At 42.9% G+C, this 17,431-nt stretch overlaps 1 long non-coding RNA gene across 7 annotated transcripts in view; it reads right to left on the bottom strand.

The window, feature by feature from the left end:
- LOC146590658 (uncharacterized) overlaps positions 1 to 17,431 on the bottom strand; it is a 93,424-nt gene that overhangs the window by 49,632 nt on the left and 26,361 nt on the right. For all 7 annotated transcript variants that reach the window (XR_014896918.1, XR_014896919.1, XR_014896916.1 and 4 more), the window contains one exon: positions 284 to 401. This is a non-coding gene — a long non-coding RNA (uncharacterized LOC146590658). The remainder of the gene's footprint in view (positions 1 to 283; positions 402 to 17,431) is intronic.

The raw sequence follows: 17,431 nt of genomic DNA, 5'->3' as shown, positions 1-17,431 counted from the left end.
ATTCAAGGCAATCTGCAAATTGACAATAATTAGGGATCCCAAMTGGTAACGCATCCATGGCCAGCCATAAAATGCCCCTGTGACAGAGCGTGTTTCAGTGAACCAACTTCCTCCTTTTGAAGACCAGAAAAGGGAAGAATCAAAGCGTCTAGAACCTGCTGGGACATTCAGGCATCCTCCAACAGCAGTATTCATGTTGACTTCTTTGTATACTTCATAAAGGAGGAAATTAAATGGGGGCTTGTTTACATGAAAATGCTTTGGAAATATTACTCCAACTCACCAGTGCCTGATCAACAGCCCTTCCAACCAAGGCAAAGAAGTGATCCACCAGAACGCAGCATCCAGAAGGATGAAACCTTCGCAGAGGTCAGGACACTGCTGAGGGATTCCTGCTAGATCTGCAAAAGAACACACCAAATGGCACATTAAAACAAGAATTTTGGGTTGTGTAAATTTAAAAAGACCCAAGCATGATGTTCTTTTGATGTCTTTGGTCTAGTGCAGACCAGGCAACTGCATCGTGTTTCTAACGATGCATTAGAAGAGAAATGCTTTTCCAGCGCGACATGTGGTTGTGCACTTGAGGGTGAAAGTTCAAGAAGTGGTTGTAAATGTTGAGACTCTACTCAAAATACAGTATGATTTATAATATTTTCTTAAAAAGTAAATTCTTTTACATAAGATAAATAACCTCATACAGTGTTTTAAACCCAAACATTAAGCGCTCATGTGTACAAACCAGAAAGTCAGAGTGCCTGGAACAGGATGCGAAGTTTGCCGAAGGAGCCAGCAAAGGCCCACGCTCACAACTTCCGCTCCCCCAACACAGCCGCACGTGGGGCTCGTGCAACGCCGCTCGCACAAAGCCGCGTGCACAGCAAGTGCCCAGTTCTGCTCTGCGCCAAAGACCGGACAGGCAGATCGTGGCATCCGCTCAGAAGAGCTGAACATTCGCCGTCTGCTGTCAAAGTTGAGTGACATGCCGAAAGTGAAGAATACAGAGGAGAAAAAATTAAGAGCATGTAATAAGCTCGATACCGGCCTGTCATGTTCTACTAATATCCAAGTTACAAAATTCCTGTCTTCATGGCTTAATTCTGATTTGCACAAAATATTCCTTTTAACATGTCAAGAATGGTGTAAAGGAGTTTGACTGCAAATGCCAATAAATCCCTGAGGTCTACAGTTCTTTCGTTCTTTCAGTGTTGCCAAATGTACCATTTTATGATGAGTTCCAAGGTATTTGTTGTTTTATTTGAAGAGCTTGCAGTTAGTACTATGCAAGCAGCTCAGCTTTTATTAGAAGCACACAGTGGGACCTGGCCCCTACCTTTTACGTTTAATTTTCTGAAGAGAAGTTAGGTTTCTGCTGAATGCTATTTTGCACAGAAAGTGTCTTTTTCCAGAATATGTCATCACTTATAAGAAACCAAAACACACTTTTAAAGAAAAGTCCAGTTTTACATTAATACTTTTACACAAATACAAAAATATTTCATTTTTCTCCAAAAGTTCCAGTAAGAAAAAAATCTAAAGCAGTGTGTACTTCCTTTCCCACAGAGTAAATAAGTAATGTTTAAAAATATGACACATAGACATGAGTTTTTAAACTGTAAGATGCATTTTTAAAAGTCTACCTCCACTTTTATTTCTCAGCCAGTTTCAAGAATTGTAAACACTTATTTAGGCAATTTAGTGGATTTAGCAAGCACAGAATGTAGCATGTAGCTACAAACCCTTTCACTTCAGACAAAACTGGCCCAATTCTTTTCTCATCCTTCCAGATCGAGAACAACTCATCTATTGAGAAGGAGTGATTTTGTTGTTAAACTGATGTCTTCAATAAACGAATTAGGTCCATAATTTTTAAGTTAACATTCCATTCATTTTTTTTTAAAGAATGTCACATATCTTCTGGACTAAATAAATGAATAAATGTTTAAGTTATCTTTGCAGCTGAGATCCCTCACTGCTCCCTTTATAAATCTAGCTCAGGAAAACTGAAATGCTAACACGTTTCTTGGATTTGGTCTGTCATTCCTCTCTAGCTCCTCGCACTTTTATAATTCACAAGGTCATGAGTACAAAATGTGCTTGTTAACTTACACAAGAATAAAGCTGTCAGATGGGCTGAAGCCTCCTTGTGTACCAGTTTAGTGAAATATGATTATCCAAGCTGTAAAATGGATAAACCTATTAAATTAATAAATCTGCTGCCCTGTAGCCTACCACTGATGTCACTGCCTTACCTACAAGGCACCTCTTCTTAAATTAGTACTTGATAAAGGAATAAATCTTTTAAAGACACATGCTGAAGCTTTGCATTTAAGAGTTATCTTTTATGTTACAAACTGTAAGTATGTTTTACTGCAATAGGGCTAAGAAAATGCAATGAGAATCCCAAAAAAAAAAAAAAAAAAAAAAAAAGGAAAAGAAATCTTAGAAAAAAATAGTATTATCCAGCTAACACTGTGGGCTGCTTCTCACCTGTACACAACTAATCATCTCCCTGCTTCTTTTTTATTCTAATGTGTGAGTGGATTTTAGCRCTCATGAAAGTGAAGGATAATTAGTAGGGTAGCAGATAAAGTGGAAGGGCACTGCCTTATCAAAGACAGATTGGGTCAGCAACAGACAGGCGAAAGGAATCATGATTCACTTCTTTGGACTGCTTTGATTTATTACTCTGAAGGCCTAACAATGAAGTTTCGCATCAGGGGAGAGCGAAGGAAAAAAGGGTTTCAAAGGGTTCGCTGCCTTCTTAGAAGGCATTTAGCATATTGTGATTGCTGCTGTACAATATCATTGTTCCTTACTATTATTAATGGTCATCTATAACTCACAGACACCCTCATGGAAACCAGAAATGAATGTATGCTGCAAGCCAATGACCAAACATATAGCAAGGGAAAATCGCTGCCTCTACGATCTTACAGGCTAAAATACAAGAATCAAAACGTAGAAAGGAAACAAGCAGACTGATGAAACGAGTTACTTTAAGATCATGACTAGCAAAAATATGAAATCAAACACAGATACTCTAACCCCAGTCCAGTGCCCACGGATAAACTAGTATTTCAACAAGGTTAACATGAGATAAAAATGAAATCCCAGCTCATCCAGAAGCACCCCAAAATGTGCTCAAAACTCAAAAGCGAATTAGTAAAAGGAAACAGGAAATGAAAAGTAAAGAGGGCTGACATGATTACAGGGTGCTAATAAGAAAAGACATAAGCCAGGGGCCTTGATGTACAACTAGACAACAAGAGGTTACGTTTGGAGTCAGGGCTATGCTAATTTGCAAACGTGGGCCCATTTCATTAAGTGAGCTGAGAGACAGGCTGTCTCAGTCCAGCAGAGAGGGATCTCATTATCCATGTAGGGAGCAAGAGATAAGAATCTTTTAATAATTGCTGGGAATTTTTTTATGATGATATGGAATGCCAATTTATGCCTCTCCACTCAACGCGGATAAAAACCAGCCTCCTCCGCAGTTCAAACCCGGCTCCCCCTTAGCCCCCCTGCTGCGACCATTAGGACAGGGAGGGAAAGCAGAGACTAATAYGCTTGCCCGGGAGACCAATGCTGCAAAACTCCATTAAATGCACTTCATAGGGGGAACATGTTTGTTTAYGGTGGATGAAAAACTTTGCCAACCCTTTCTACTTAATTATTAATAGGCAAAGCTGTAGGATGGAGGGCCCAATCCAAACCTCAGTACAGTCAATGGGCAAAACTCCCAATGACAAGCAGTCTTTGCCATCAAATACTTTACAAACGTCTTGTTAAGGAATGGTCCTGATTTGACACCTCTGGAAAAAAGCCAAAGAACATGTACTGCTTTGGCAAGAGTTGATCACGTTTCCTTCCCCTTGTCCCTCTCTCCAAAACACATCCCTGCAGCCATGAGAAAGGATCTTTTCAGCAACCAGAGGTTAGTGCAAACACTCGCTCCCTTCCTGGCAAATGCAGTAAGTATTCCACTTCAGACCAAGCAGATCACAAGTTACGCGACAGGAACAAATTTAATTGATAGGGAATTAATTTTGAGAGACTKGCATCTTTCACATGACCATCCCAACACTTCTGGCTACTACTCAAAGTATTGGCATAATAAAACAGCAGTAAAGTTAGACAAGGTCTCGTGTCCATGCTTCACTGTATAACATTTACTGAAGGCTAGGATAGAGGAACAGTAACTTACCGAAATCACTCTAATAGTGTTAAACCTCTAAGAATTAAGTTTTCCTGCTCTCCAAGCTTCCACTACAAGGAAAGGAAAAGCACTGAACTGTCAGCAGAGCCAAATCTGCTCTTATTTGCTTTAAGTCACTGAGTTGGATTGCACCTTAGCGTTGGCAAACACTGCCCAGGGGTCTCAGAAGCAGTCCTTATCTCTAAAGCTGGCTGCAGGATTTGYTTTTATGCATAGGGTCAGCCCTAGGATTATGTACAACTTAAATATTTTTGCACAAGGAACAAAATTGTAAGGACCTCTTCAACTGACCTTGTTTCTTTTCCAATTTTTAGTTATTTGTGAACACTCTTTAATTTTCCCTGTGTCCAATTTCTATTTGAAATGATTTGGCAAATAGCTTTTGTGAAAGACRCTCAGTATTCACTTTGTGGGCGAGATCATGGTGCTTCTCATTTGAAATGGAGCTGGCTTTTCTGGATAAAGAGCACATGTTCTAGTGCCTTAATTAGATAAGAACAACATTAGAATCAGTTATGTGGGTACAGCTGCTCCCCCAGGATTACAAATGTGCTTTCTGCGAATACTTTCTGATATTTATGTTTAAGGAAAACAACTCTGTCTCCACAGATATTTCTGCCTGTAAATCCGTTCCCTGGAGTATTCCTGGAAAGCAGAGTTCAGGCCCCCGTGACAGCCAGGTTGTGAGCAGTGCAGTGAGGTTTGCTGGAGCGTAGAAACAGCCAGGACTCAGTCCACCAGGCTGGGGATGGAAGCGACGAGAGGAAAGGAAATGCAGAGAAAAGAAAGTACGCTCACAAGCACTGGGCCGGCAGAGGGAAACACGAAAGACTGGGAAGGAAGAGAAAGGGGCAGGGACAGCAGTGCTCTAAAGCGGGGCCCGTTTCCGCACCAAGCCGGTGTGATTGCAGCGAGACAGCTCTCCGCAAATGCCGCGTGAACAGAGAGCGTCGGATCTCCGACTTGGCCCTTGGTGCTACTGCAATACAACTCCTGCTCCTCCTGGTACGAGCATCGCTGGAAGGAAAGAGCAGGAGGTTCACACAGAATACCTTCTCACAGACACACCTAAGCAGGGGTCAGTTGTACCTACGTTCCACAAGCTGTTCCTGAGCAGAAGTTGTTCAGTCCTCCCTCAAAATAACAGCACCCACTTTGAGAGGTGAGAGAGACCCATAACCAAACATCATTTTCTGAGCTGCTATAAACTAAGTTTCTTTTCAGAAGCAGTCGATCCTGTGAAGAGGAGAGAAACAAAACAAGAAGCTACAGGAAGATGGCTCAGATAACTCACTGGTTCCAACTCCTGGGAGGAATCCCAAGACACGTGAGTTGGGAGCTTGGAAGTGGCCACTGCTCAGCAAAGAGGCTGCAGAGCACTGGGCTTACCCACAGGCTTGTTCTTGACCTTGCAAGGACAGTGCTTCACATTGTCCTCCAGGTAAAGCTCTGATAGAAGCTGCAGTCTCAATTCTCTGCTTTTCCCTCCCCCTTTGCCGCCACCACCACTAGTTGATCCCATGGAGATAGGAAGAAATATGAACAAAGGCTGCAGCAGATCATGTCAAGCCAGTATTAAATGCCTCTAATGGAGCTCAGATTAGACCAGCCTTCTTAAATGTCCCGATGTTGCCAGCAAATACCCAGGGACTCTGCAAGTGAAAGTCACACTTGCTGGGGAGGGAGGGTCAAGCACCACCTTTGTGCTTACAGGATGTCTCGAGTTCTCGACGTTGTGAGACTTACCACATAAAGTGATGTTTGTGGGCCTCTCTCGCTAATGGCTTTTGACGGCATGGAATCTGTAYGCATTAATGAAAACAAAAGAGCTTTGGCTAGTGACAGCATGGCAGATGCCGTGTACGGTTCCCTTACTGTATACTTCAAACTACAGCTGAAGTACCCAAATAATTTAGTTCTCATCTTTGAGCAGGATTCAGTCAAGTTCATCAAGTCAGATATGCAAATTTTACTACTTTTGTAGCTTTGGACTCCCCACATATATGCAATCACTGTATTGCACCATATTTCATGCCAGATAGCTGTGGGGATGATGTAAATCAGCATTCAGTTTTAAAAGTTTCTGTCTACCAATCCTCTTAACCAAGAATATTCCAAGCATTACTTTCTAATCAGAGACCTCATAATGTTAAAATATATGGTGATCTTTTCAACTGGATAAATGATGTCCACTAGGGGCTTGTATGAGACCACTAAATTTACTTTTGCTTTTGAATTAAGTCACCAGATTTCAGCTGAGGTATTTAAAGATGAAAAACTAAAATTCAAACCCTGAAACTTCATGCTGGTTGCTTTGCTCTGCTCTCTTCTTTTGCCTGTCCACAGGTTCCTRATGCCAAGTTGGGAAACACATAGCCAAGCTACCTCCAGCTGAATTTATTTGGAGCGTACTGAGATAAAAGTCCTGCTGTAATACCATCATTATTTGGTGGGGTAATATGCTCCAGATTTTTTAAAACCCGCTTTCTATTAAAAAATGATTTCTCTCTCTCCCCCTGCTTATTTCTCATAATCATAATATGAACTTAAAATGTAAAATTAATARTACACAAACTCTAGAGACTGAAGTCTCCTATCCACTGCAGACAGACAGCCTGTCCCTGACACTGCCCTCCAGCTGTGACCATAACTGTATACACGATAACAACTGTTTTACCTCTAGGCCAACTCATTTATTGACCATTTCAGATGGATGTTAAAAGACCAATTGAAGCTAATAATATGCACTGCTTTTTGTGAGATAGATTCTTGACTATATAGAGCTTGTTTAAAACCACCCAACTCATTACATGCAAAAATGCCATTAAAAAAAAAAAAAAAAAAGATGCGGAAAATTCACTTTCTCCTACTGATGCTGTAGGGAGATTTGAAAGCCGGGAAGTGCAGATACAGCCAAGCCACCTTTAGCCTATGATGGTCTGTTTTGATGTTTTAAGAGGCTTCAGTAAMCGCGAGCAGTAAAATCGATACCGAGCGTCCCCTTGTCTTGCCAGGTAACGAGGCCCCAGGAGCGTCGGAAGGGGCCGGCGTCGGCGCAGGGCCGGGCGGGAGGGGGGACCCGGCAGCCGGCTGCCCCCGAGGCCCGTGGATTGCACAAAGGCTCTTGGAGCTCTTCCATTTGCAAGTTCTCACTCTAGTTGTTAATTTGGCAACGACAGCCCCGAGAGGGGCCCGGGCAGCAGCAGCAGCCGCCGCCGCCGCCGCCGCGGCTCTGCGTTTATCAGGAAGGATTTCTTCCCGCTGCCTTGCCTGTACTGTGTATCCAGATCCACTGGGGAAAAATCTGCTGTTTTCTCTGCCCTCCTTTCACAATTAGGTGTGGCGACGGCCGGAAGGCGGTGGCTGCGTACCGTGAGCACGCAGCCTAAAACGCGGGAGAAAGGGGAGACAGGAGGAGGCTCCCGTTCCCGGCCTCGGCCGGCCRCTGCCCGGGGCGGAACCACCACGTTCAACTGCGTAACCGTGATACGCACAAGACGCAAATTTTACGTAAACACGGGCATATTTGCCCAAGTGTAGGATACGATATAATTAGACCCAATTAAATACTATTTTCCAAAGTACTTTTTTAAAAAATTAAGTTGTTATCTACTCATCAGATTGTCAGCAAACACACCTCTTTCACGAACAACGTGTTTAACTTCTGCTCAGGTTACTGCACTCCTGCCTGAGCCTTGCGGCCATTCACAATACGTCAACCAGATCCCAGCTTTTCAAAATCCCTCCCAACAAAAAACAGTAATAACTTGAGGGAATGGTCCTTTACCCATCTGAGACCTCCTCCTCCTTTTTTTCCCTCCCCCCTGGAATCTGGTAGTATTTTTCGAGACAACTACTGTTGTGGTCATATATGAATAACGATMGATTCTCTGGATCCAGAACTACCACTAGGTCGCTTTTCATATTGAGAGTAAAGATCTCAGTGTCCTGTTTGTATGCTTTTGGGGGGCACTTGGGGGGGGGGGTTCTTTTTATATCATGATGTTTATGGCAATGGCATAGCTAAAAATCCAGCGTGCAAAGTTAAGGGGCTGTTTTAGCCCCTCTACAGGAGGCCTGGGCCTTCCTCAACATCTACCAGCTAGTCCCATTTTAATCCTTCACAAACAGCTTCTGTCTTTATCCTAAATAAGTCATGGAGCTTAAACAATGTTTTTTAACCTCCCTTGCCCTCTCCCCATATTTCTGCCAGTGCCAAACACACGTAAATTCATTCCAAAAAGCCACACGCTACCCAACCAATGCTGCCTAAGGAAAGCATTCATGAGTGTTTATGGGGCAGCTGAAGTGTAATGATTTAGTAGATGTTTATAAATGTTTATACTGTACAGATTAACATTCCCCAGGGGGGCTGTAATGAAGAGAGGGCTCCAACTGGAATCAAACCAGCCAGTCTGGGCTGAAAGAGTATGAATGAATCCTGCTGGCCTACCCTCAGAGCTGTTTACTTAGTTTGAGAGGATTTCCTCTATCCATGCTCCTCCAGCATTTTGTTTTGGGAGAGGCAGAAGAGGCGCCTGGTCCCAGAAGGAGCGCAGCTTGGAAGCAAGCTAGAAAATCCAGCGCGTCACTTGGATCGCAGTAATTACTCGCAAATTGCACAGAACAAAAGAACAAGCACCCAACCCTTCTGCTGTGGAAGTCAGAACTGGGATTCCCAGCGACTTCAAAGGAAGCTGGATCTCAGCCTCAGAACACAAGTTTTCAATATTTGCACCCAACTATAAACACTGAAAATCATGTTGAGGCAACTAAGTCCTGCTATTGGCTAAGCACAAATCCATAGTTAGGCACTGTGATCAGGGTCTTGTTATTCACAGCTTAGGAGTTTCATGTTAGGTAACTATATTCGAAAAAACATGACTTCAGCTGTGCTGTGATGCAGTGCTGGAAGGTAGCAGCAACGGACTGTGGGGTTTTTTTTGTTTGTTTTCCCTAAATCACCAGACAATAGTGGTGGACAGCTTCAATGAATGTCTTGCTGAATCCAATAGACATCTTTCATGCAGACTAAATGAGGAAGCAATTTCAACATGTTCCGTGATGGTTCAAAGAGGAAAAGYGTTCACTGACAGTACTGGGAGGGACAGAAGAGTTCTGAAGAGGATTTCCCATTGCTACGAGTTTAACAGCAACACCAGTGACAAAATCTAAAAGTAAGGTTGGTGGATGAAGCTGTGCCTGTCCTCGTGCACCARAAAAAACGAGCAAACAGGCTTTGAAAGACGCCCAGAATGAGGATGACCCTGGGAAGTACGTGAAAGAAAGACTGTTTCTTTTGGCACGATGCCAAGTAAAAAATCAGCCTGAGAAATCACAAGTAAGGAAACAAACCCCTCTGGATTTCTGCTGTGGTCAGGAGAGTAAGACTTTTTATACATGACACACACATATATTCAGAACATGAATCATGTGAAATGAGCCACAAAGGGGTAGGAAGAAGTTAGAAAGGATCATGGCACAGCCCCAACAGGTACTGGCTCATAAAGGTGGCCAGAAATACCAAACATGACAAACTGTATCTCCAAAAGGGATATTACCACCAGGGGACTTCTGCAGTCTGAGGGCCTACAGTCTTCTTGGGGCCATGCATGCGAGGAGATTCCTCACTTCTCCCCAGTTACCTCYATCTGCCTCTGTTAGGCCCTGAGAGCTCAACGTCTACTGGGAATAGACAGCTGCATCAGATGCTGCTGGTGTTGTCAAAAGACGACAGGAAATCTTCCTTCCAAACTTTCTAAACCACAGTCCTGAAGTGAGCTCGACTCCAAATGTCTACTGTGCTTCTGCAGCCTTCCAAACAGCTCAGCCAGATGTGGAGGGCTTGACACAAAAAACCCACTTGTTTCGACGGGTTTCTGAGAACTGTTTTTAAAGGCCCCAAATTAAGTTTGCTCTGAATCTCGGGCGGAGACGTGGGATGAAGGTAATTTTATCTGCAGTGGTTTATTTGCCCATCTCACGAAGCTGTCTGAGCTAGTTACAGTGTTTGGCAAACGCTCCTGGTACAAGTCCTACACAGTAACCCCACTTGGGTCTTCAGGCTAGTGGAAAAGACAGATAGCTGAAATCTTCTCGAGAGCACTGTAACCGACAGGTAATTAGCCTGTAGCAGATTACAAAGTAGGAAAGGCTCATGGGGGCTCTGAAATGAAAGCACAAAATGCCTCCTGGAACTAATTTTAGAGTGGCTGGAGAATTTAATCCTGCAAATTATTGCCAGTGAGCAAACATCAAGGTACTGCCGGATCTTAAGAGCGGCAAACCAGCAGGAGCAGTTCACCCTAAGCCGCGTCCTGCTGACGGCTGAGCAATCGGACACGCTTCACGTGGCTCACAAAGGACGAGGTGCTGCGGCAGCTATCTTTTGCTGCCAGCGACTTGTGAAGTGGCCTGTACTGTTCCCCATCCTTGTGTCGGCCAAGGATCCTCGATCAGTCGTGCCAATGCAGTTCGACTCTGCAAATAATGGAGAATGAGGAAGAGGAGGACAAGCACCGGGGGTRCGAGCAGTGCCCAACCACTACATGGTGCTAAATCCTGTGCCTGTGGACACGCTCCATCTTCAGAGGGCGAAGATGGGTTTGTAGAGGGGTACAAACAGGCAGCGTGCTTTACTCTTTTGTAATTAAGGTCTCTCCCATTTGAAAAGAAGTCTTTCCAACTCTGTGATCTGCTGATGAGTACTCATTAATGAGCTTTGGGAGACTGGATTTATCCTTTCATCCCTCTAGGGATCAGTTTCTCCATAGGTGAAATGCAGAAGGTAAATGTTAACCTTCTGGGGGCTGCTTCTGGGAATAGGAAAAGACAGATAGGTGATCAGAAAAAAGCTTCCTGGGTTTTAAACCCAATGTGCTCTCATACAGATCTTCAGATCTGTAATCTCATTCCTTCTTTTTTGATCATACATCACACGAAAGAACTTTGTGTTTCTTCCCACTGAGAAGCCACACAAGAATCCTGTTACTGCAATGGCTAAAAAGCTTCATTTAATTTCCACCCTGAATTTAGTCATAGTCAATTAATACTCATTTGTTCTCATGCCAAAATACTMTTTTAGTTTAAATAAATAGTTGGTACAGCTCTGTGAAACCAATACACTTGATTGCTACAGAATCCAAGACCTTCCTCCTCCACAAGCCTTAGGAAGAAGTGTTAATACAAGAACCTACTGTAGTACACCACACACATTTTGCAGGAGCCCAACCAGTTAAGGGTCTGTGTACTAATTTCAGAGTCATTTCYACTACTGGCTTTCTCAGATAGAAAGCTTTTTTCATCTCTTAAAAACAAAGGAGAGGCAACAAGCTACAACTGCTTAACTATGCTTAACCTTTTCTSGAAATGACTATTTCCCAAAAAACATAAGCTGCACTGTCTCTTCCCTTCCAAAACCCACCAGCACCAAGAAGTAACTCATTTACAAAGATAACTGTTATATTCCTGCATGTCTGTTTAACAACAAGCAGTTTGGTGCACAGATTTTCTTCCTTTTTAGGCACAGGAATCCTTTCTCAAATGTACCATTTATATCTGTTTGCAAAACCATGGGMTCAAACATTAGGAAATGTCAGAACCAAAGCTACCCATGAAATTTTATTCATCTGCATTATGATTCACCCTCTAAATATAGGATCATGTCTTATTTTCCACCAGATTCTACCTCAGAATGGACAGCGCTCACTTAATAAGCAGATATTCAATATTTTCTTATAGTGTTATTATTCAGCATGTGGCTTGAGGCCTTTTTTACTGCATAGTATTCAAAACCTGCTTGGAAGACCCAATTGCTAATTTTCTCATGAGTTTTTTCTAGAGCTCTTATCAGTATGACACAAGAGTGCTTCACAACATTAATTTCCTTTAACAACTCCCTATAAGATGAGATGATACTATTATTTCTATTTAATAGATTGGAAACTGCAACACAACGAGATTCAGGTCAAAACATTCTGCTTATGTTGGGTACCCAAACTGAGATACCTAGGAATTGATTTCTGAGATGTTTAACACTGCATGACATCTTATGTCAAGAGAAATACCACTGACTTTTCTATATTCTGCAAATAGGAATGCCAAAAACAAAATAAAATTAATAGCCAGCTGTGAAGGACTTAGTTTAAAGTGACTTCTCTAACACTGGATATGAGTTTTGAAGTATTCAAATGCCTCAGTTATGAGACCACCCATCCTCTTTCAGTGCCATCTCTTACTACACATATTCCAACTTCTACAGCAAACATAGAGTTTGAGAGCACTGGCTTCCCCCACTACCCAGCCCTGACTCATCTCCTGAGCAGCTCCACCTTCTTCTGCACTGAATGAGACCAGGGCCCTGAAGTTAATAAAGCACTAGGTCATGTAATTAAAGGCTACACCAAATGCACATACAAAAGGAGGCCATACAAACTTTACACAGGAAACCTTTATTTCATGACTTGCTGACAACCTGTCCCAAATACTAAGCTTTTCAAGAAGAATACTATCTCCACTTATATATACATACACAGGCACGCACATATGTATGCCTATGTACTTACATTCTTGTTCCTGAATCGTATCAGCTGAACTTTTCCAAAATCCAGAAAATGTACCCGGCATAAACACTAAGCCCAAATAATACAAATTTTCAAGTCGTAATTAGAGTTGTTCAAACTCTGCCTATATGTTGTAGTTCTGCACTTCGTCTATGTCTTTCTGTTTCAGGGGATCAGGACCCCAGTACTTGGCTGAATCAGGTCCGTTATAATTGTGTAATGTTTGTTGCTGAAGAAGTACATGGAGGTACGACTCAGAGTTTCAAGCACGCAGGAAATTAAGTTGCTTCATAATTTCATTTTATTCTGAATTGGAAGAGCACCTCACTCCTCCTGCCTCAAACTTTCAAACTTCCCTCAAAATTTTATCATGTTGTGTTTAAATTGTTCTACATAAATCAACCTGAGCTGATACCAACACAGAAAATTTCATTGTGAATGTTTAAGAGTTTGACAGAGTTAAAAGGGGAGGGTAGGAATGGCTGGAAAGTTTCAAACAATCTTAGTTATAGGTACAAATACATATGACCAGCTGTTTCTAAAATAATAGAACATTTTTAGCAACCATCTTATTATGTACTAAGTGTTACTTTTAATATACTGATACCAAAGTAACTGTCAGCAGAACATGCCCTCCTCTTCCAGATAGTTTTACTGCCTCTCCCACTTAGGCAGAGCAGAGCTGGGAATGCAACCCTGTTCTCCCATCACCCACAGGCATGCCTCGTTTCAGACACTTGTGAGAAAAGACCCAAATCTTCATCCCTTTAACTTAAAAGAAACACTGACCTGTTACAGATTCATACATGAAGTATCAACTCCAAGTTTTCCATACAGCTCCAGCAACTCCAGCACGCAACACCGCTGACAACAGCCGTGCCAAGCCAGACACTCCTGCACATGGGAGCGCAGGGAACAGCACCTGTAGCCGCATAGAGAATCCTTGTAAAAGGTGAAACTAGGGTTTGGGCTCACCAGGCATTAAATGTGATGGAAAGCTGGATAGTTCAACTTTTACACCGACTGATAATTTGCCTTTTTTTGTTTTGTTATCGAGGAGAAGAGCACAGTGCAAAGTGCAACGCGCAGTGACACAGATGCCTCCAAAGGTTACTCGAGTGGCTTGCTGCTAACCTAGTTCACAAAGGATCAGGCAGAACTGGGTGAGAACTCTTTTATCAAAAAAGAATGTCTATCAGGACCTTCTATTTTGAAGGGAGATGAGAAACTGGAATGAAACACTCAGCTGGGAACGGATCTTTCCATCTTGCTCAGGCAGTGAAAACCACCCAGACCTGAAGCTGCCAGCAGCCAGCAAGGAATTCCCCTGTCATGCGGGAGGTGACTCATGCAAGCCCCTGCCATTTCTCCTCCTCAGATGTAAGGGCCATGTTTGTGGTCTGGGATGTGTCAGGAGAAAGGACCTGGCAAAGCCCCACTCTGTTACACAACTCCTTCCTCAAAGTGCAAAGTACGGTCCACCACGGGTAAGGATCCAATGCAGGTGATAGAAGATCCGTTAGCAGCTGGTATTTCTTCTCTCCCATCATTTCTGTTTTTCTTCTTTCACAATCCCTCCTGAGTAATCGGAGTAGCTCAGTAAGCTCCCAAGTAATCCTGATACTGCAATGTTATAAAAGTCAATGGAWTTTTTAGCATTGCTTTCAGTGGTGTAAAATTGGGCTCCACATATAGTACTGCTCAAAAGGCATTCAGGTCCTTCATCAGCTGGATTCAATAAATTAATAGCAGAGCTGCTGCTGCAGCATGAGCAGTCTGCAACATTTGTATTTGAGCTTCACGTATTTATTACTGTGCTTTTCATAGGCTCTTTTAATGCCTCACTGAGTATTTTATGGTGACAGAAGAGCATGAAAAGAGCAGATCTCACTTATTTAACTATCTAGATGACGAAAATCACATGAGAAAAGCAGATTTCACGTTGCTTCCTCTCCATAAATGACTTTCWGAAGTAGTAAAAGCCATGGAAAAGCAAACATAAACATTGTACAAACACCAAGGTATTCAGGTTTGTTTGGGCTTACCCAAACACTGCATGGAGATCTCAGGTTTATTCAGGCTTGGCCTCTGTTTTGCTAACCTATTCTACAAAAACTTCGCAGGATTGTCAACATAACTAGCTAGATACATGTAATAAAATTTTTTTAATTAAATTTACTACAGTAGAGGATTACTTTAYGAAAACACAGTTCTTAGTATTAATCTTACTATTTTTCAGATTGATGAGTAATCTGTACGACTGTGGTGGTTCTTTTATTTTTTTGGCAGATTTTACTACTTCTGTTCCAGAGTATGAAACACACTGATCTAGACATCCAGGATGGTCCAAGTTTCCAGCAACTGACATGCTGGTTATTTATTTTATGAAATAAGCAAATTAATGAAGCATGACTAATGAACTTTTTGATCCAGGGACCACTCATCTGTGCAGGCACATTAAGAATCCTAACCTTTTAATGCTAAGAACAATGCCAGTGAACAGGGCAGTTCACTAAGTTTTCCTTTTAATGCTGGGCAGTGTAATTTTAGAGGTATCTGTTATACATAAAAGCTTTACACTGGTCAAAGTGCAACAGGACATGTCTGAAATAAGTAGAAATTTGTCTATGTAAGGCACATATGCATAATAAAGAGGTTTTTTTCACTACATCTTTTCCCATTAACTAACACTGTGACTTCCTAATTTCCAGATAAAGTCAGAGACAATAAGATATAATGTTTGTCTACTTCAGTTCTACTATATTTCATGCTTTGCCTCATGAGACCCAATTTATTACAGTGATGGATGTAATGTAAGAGTATATTTTAAACAACCGTGATTGTACCTGCCTGGCTGTTCATTTTTCACTAAGTCATTCCAGCAAGCATTTAAAAGTGAGAAGACTATCCCAGAATTTGTTTGAACAATCCAAGCTCCTTGATTCTGCAAGACAGCATAGAAACTTAACTTGAGAAGTTTCCTGAGCTTCTAGTCACATCAAAATGCCATGCAGGCAGCCTGATATGTAACACTGTTTCCATACCACATCCTGAAGTGTAGAGGTAGCTGAATAAATGATCTCTGTTCAAATCCTAACCTAGCCCTTAATCCAGAAAAAACCTGCACGCATGCTCAGCTTCATCTACTGCTGCCTCAATGTAATCAGTGGAAATAATCCATAAAATATAAAGCTGCAAAGAAGATTTTGCAAGTCTTTGCAAAATCACAGCCACCACAGATCTGAGCTTTGGAAAGTTGTGAGATTATTCATAATTTCACTAGCCTGATTCAGCAGAAGGATTGTGGAACCATTTCGAGTCACATTTAAAGCTGCTTACGAGTACTGGGAGAAGTTGTGTCTCCTAATCAAAAGGTGGCTTTCTCCCAGTTTCTCTTTTCTTCTCTGTTTCTAGGTTTAAGGAGAATTAAACCTTTCTGAAACTTGCTGAGAAAAAGGGGGCAGGGGGGGATAGAGAAGGATTTATCTCTAAATTGCATTGCGCTTCAGAGTAAACCACAGAGAGCTGTAATGGGACAAGTAATTTTTTACATGGTATAATTAATTAGAACCCATAAAACCCAATTAAACAGCACTTTTGAGACTATCAAGTGGTGCACGTTTGAAACTGCAAATATGACAGTATAAGTACATTTTTATAGCCGGGCATACTCCTCAGGATTATTTCCAGTGCTCTACTAAAATGGGAAATGGCACCAGTTTGGCCCCTGCTAATAAATCGCTTGGAAACAGGCTATATTAATAATCTTTATAGGGGGTAGGACAGAAGCCAGATGGGGCAGGGAGGGGAGCGTGCAGGTGGCATGATATATTGGCCTAGAAGACATAATCCCGGCCAAAGCAGAAATTTAATCTTGGTGTTTATCTGAGAGGGTTGAGAAAAGAAAAGGAGAGGTAGTGGGCAGAGAAGGGAACCGCCCTGAGAGACCGCGGAGGGTATTTCCAAGGTAAAAACTGAAGGTGTTAGACTAAAAGGCAAGCGCTCCTCTATCCGTATGCGAAAGGAAACGGAGAGCAAGGCCGTAAGCAGGCGTTTAACAGCGCCAGGCCCGGCAGAGCTCGTCCCCTTCGGCGGCGCGCCGCACCGCCGCCTCGCAGGGCGGCAACCATCGCGCTGCGCCGCCTGCCGCCCGGGAGGGGTTGTGCGTGCGCGTGCGGGCGACGGGCGCTCGTGCGTGCGTGCGTGCGTGCGTGCGCACAAGCTTGATATACAATCTAGTGTGAGTAAAAGCTCACTTTCCCCTTGTTTGTTTACGCGAGGCCCCATTTCTGTTTAACTTGGCAGCCGGGAGGTCTGCGTCGTGTGCCAAGCACTAATTCCTTGACTGCCCTGACAGGCCCTGGCGTGCACACCTGAAAGTCATTAGCGCTCGGACCCATTTTGTTCTCACATTTCGAGGCAGTGACCCGCAGCCATGTACAGCTTCGGCAGACACTTTATCATCTCCCCTGTCATCGGCTTCGAGCTCAGCGGCCCGGGCACTGCCAGACCACAATGAGCAATGAACTAATGAGGGCTCCAGAGAAGGCTCTGCCTTCGCAAAGGGCTGTCTCGGAGGAGTCGTGACTCCCCTCTGCAGCGCAGGAGGCAACCGATAGTCGGTAGAGTCCTCCTTTCTCCTTGAATTACG

The sequence above is a fragment of the Rhea americana genome, unplaced genomic scaffold, assembly GCF_003343005.1.
Source record: "Rhea americana isolate MKP2758 unplaced genomic scaffold, rheAme1 scaffold_4, whole genome shotgun sequence".
NCBI classification, from domain to species: Eukaryota; Metazoa; Chordata; class Aves; order Rheiformes; family Rheidae; genus Rhea; species Rhea americana.
This window is presented reverse-complemented; position numbering and strand designations above follow the sequence as displayed.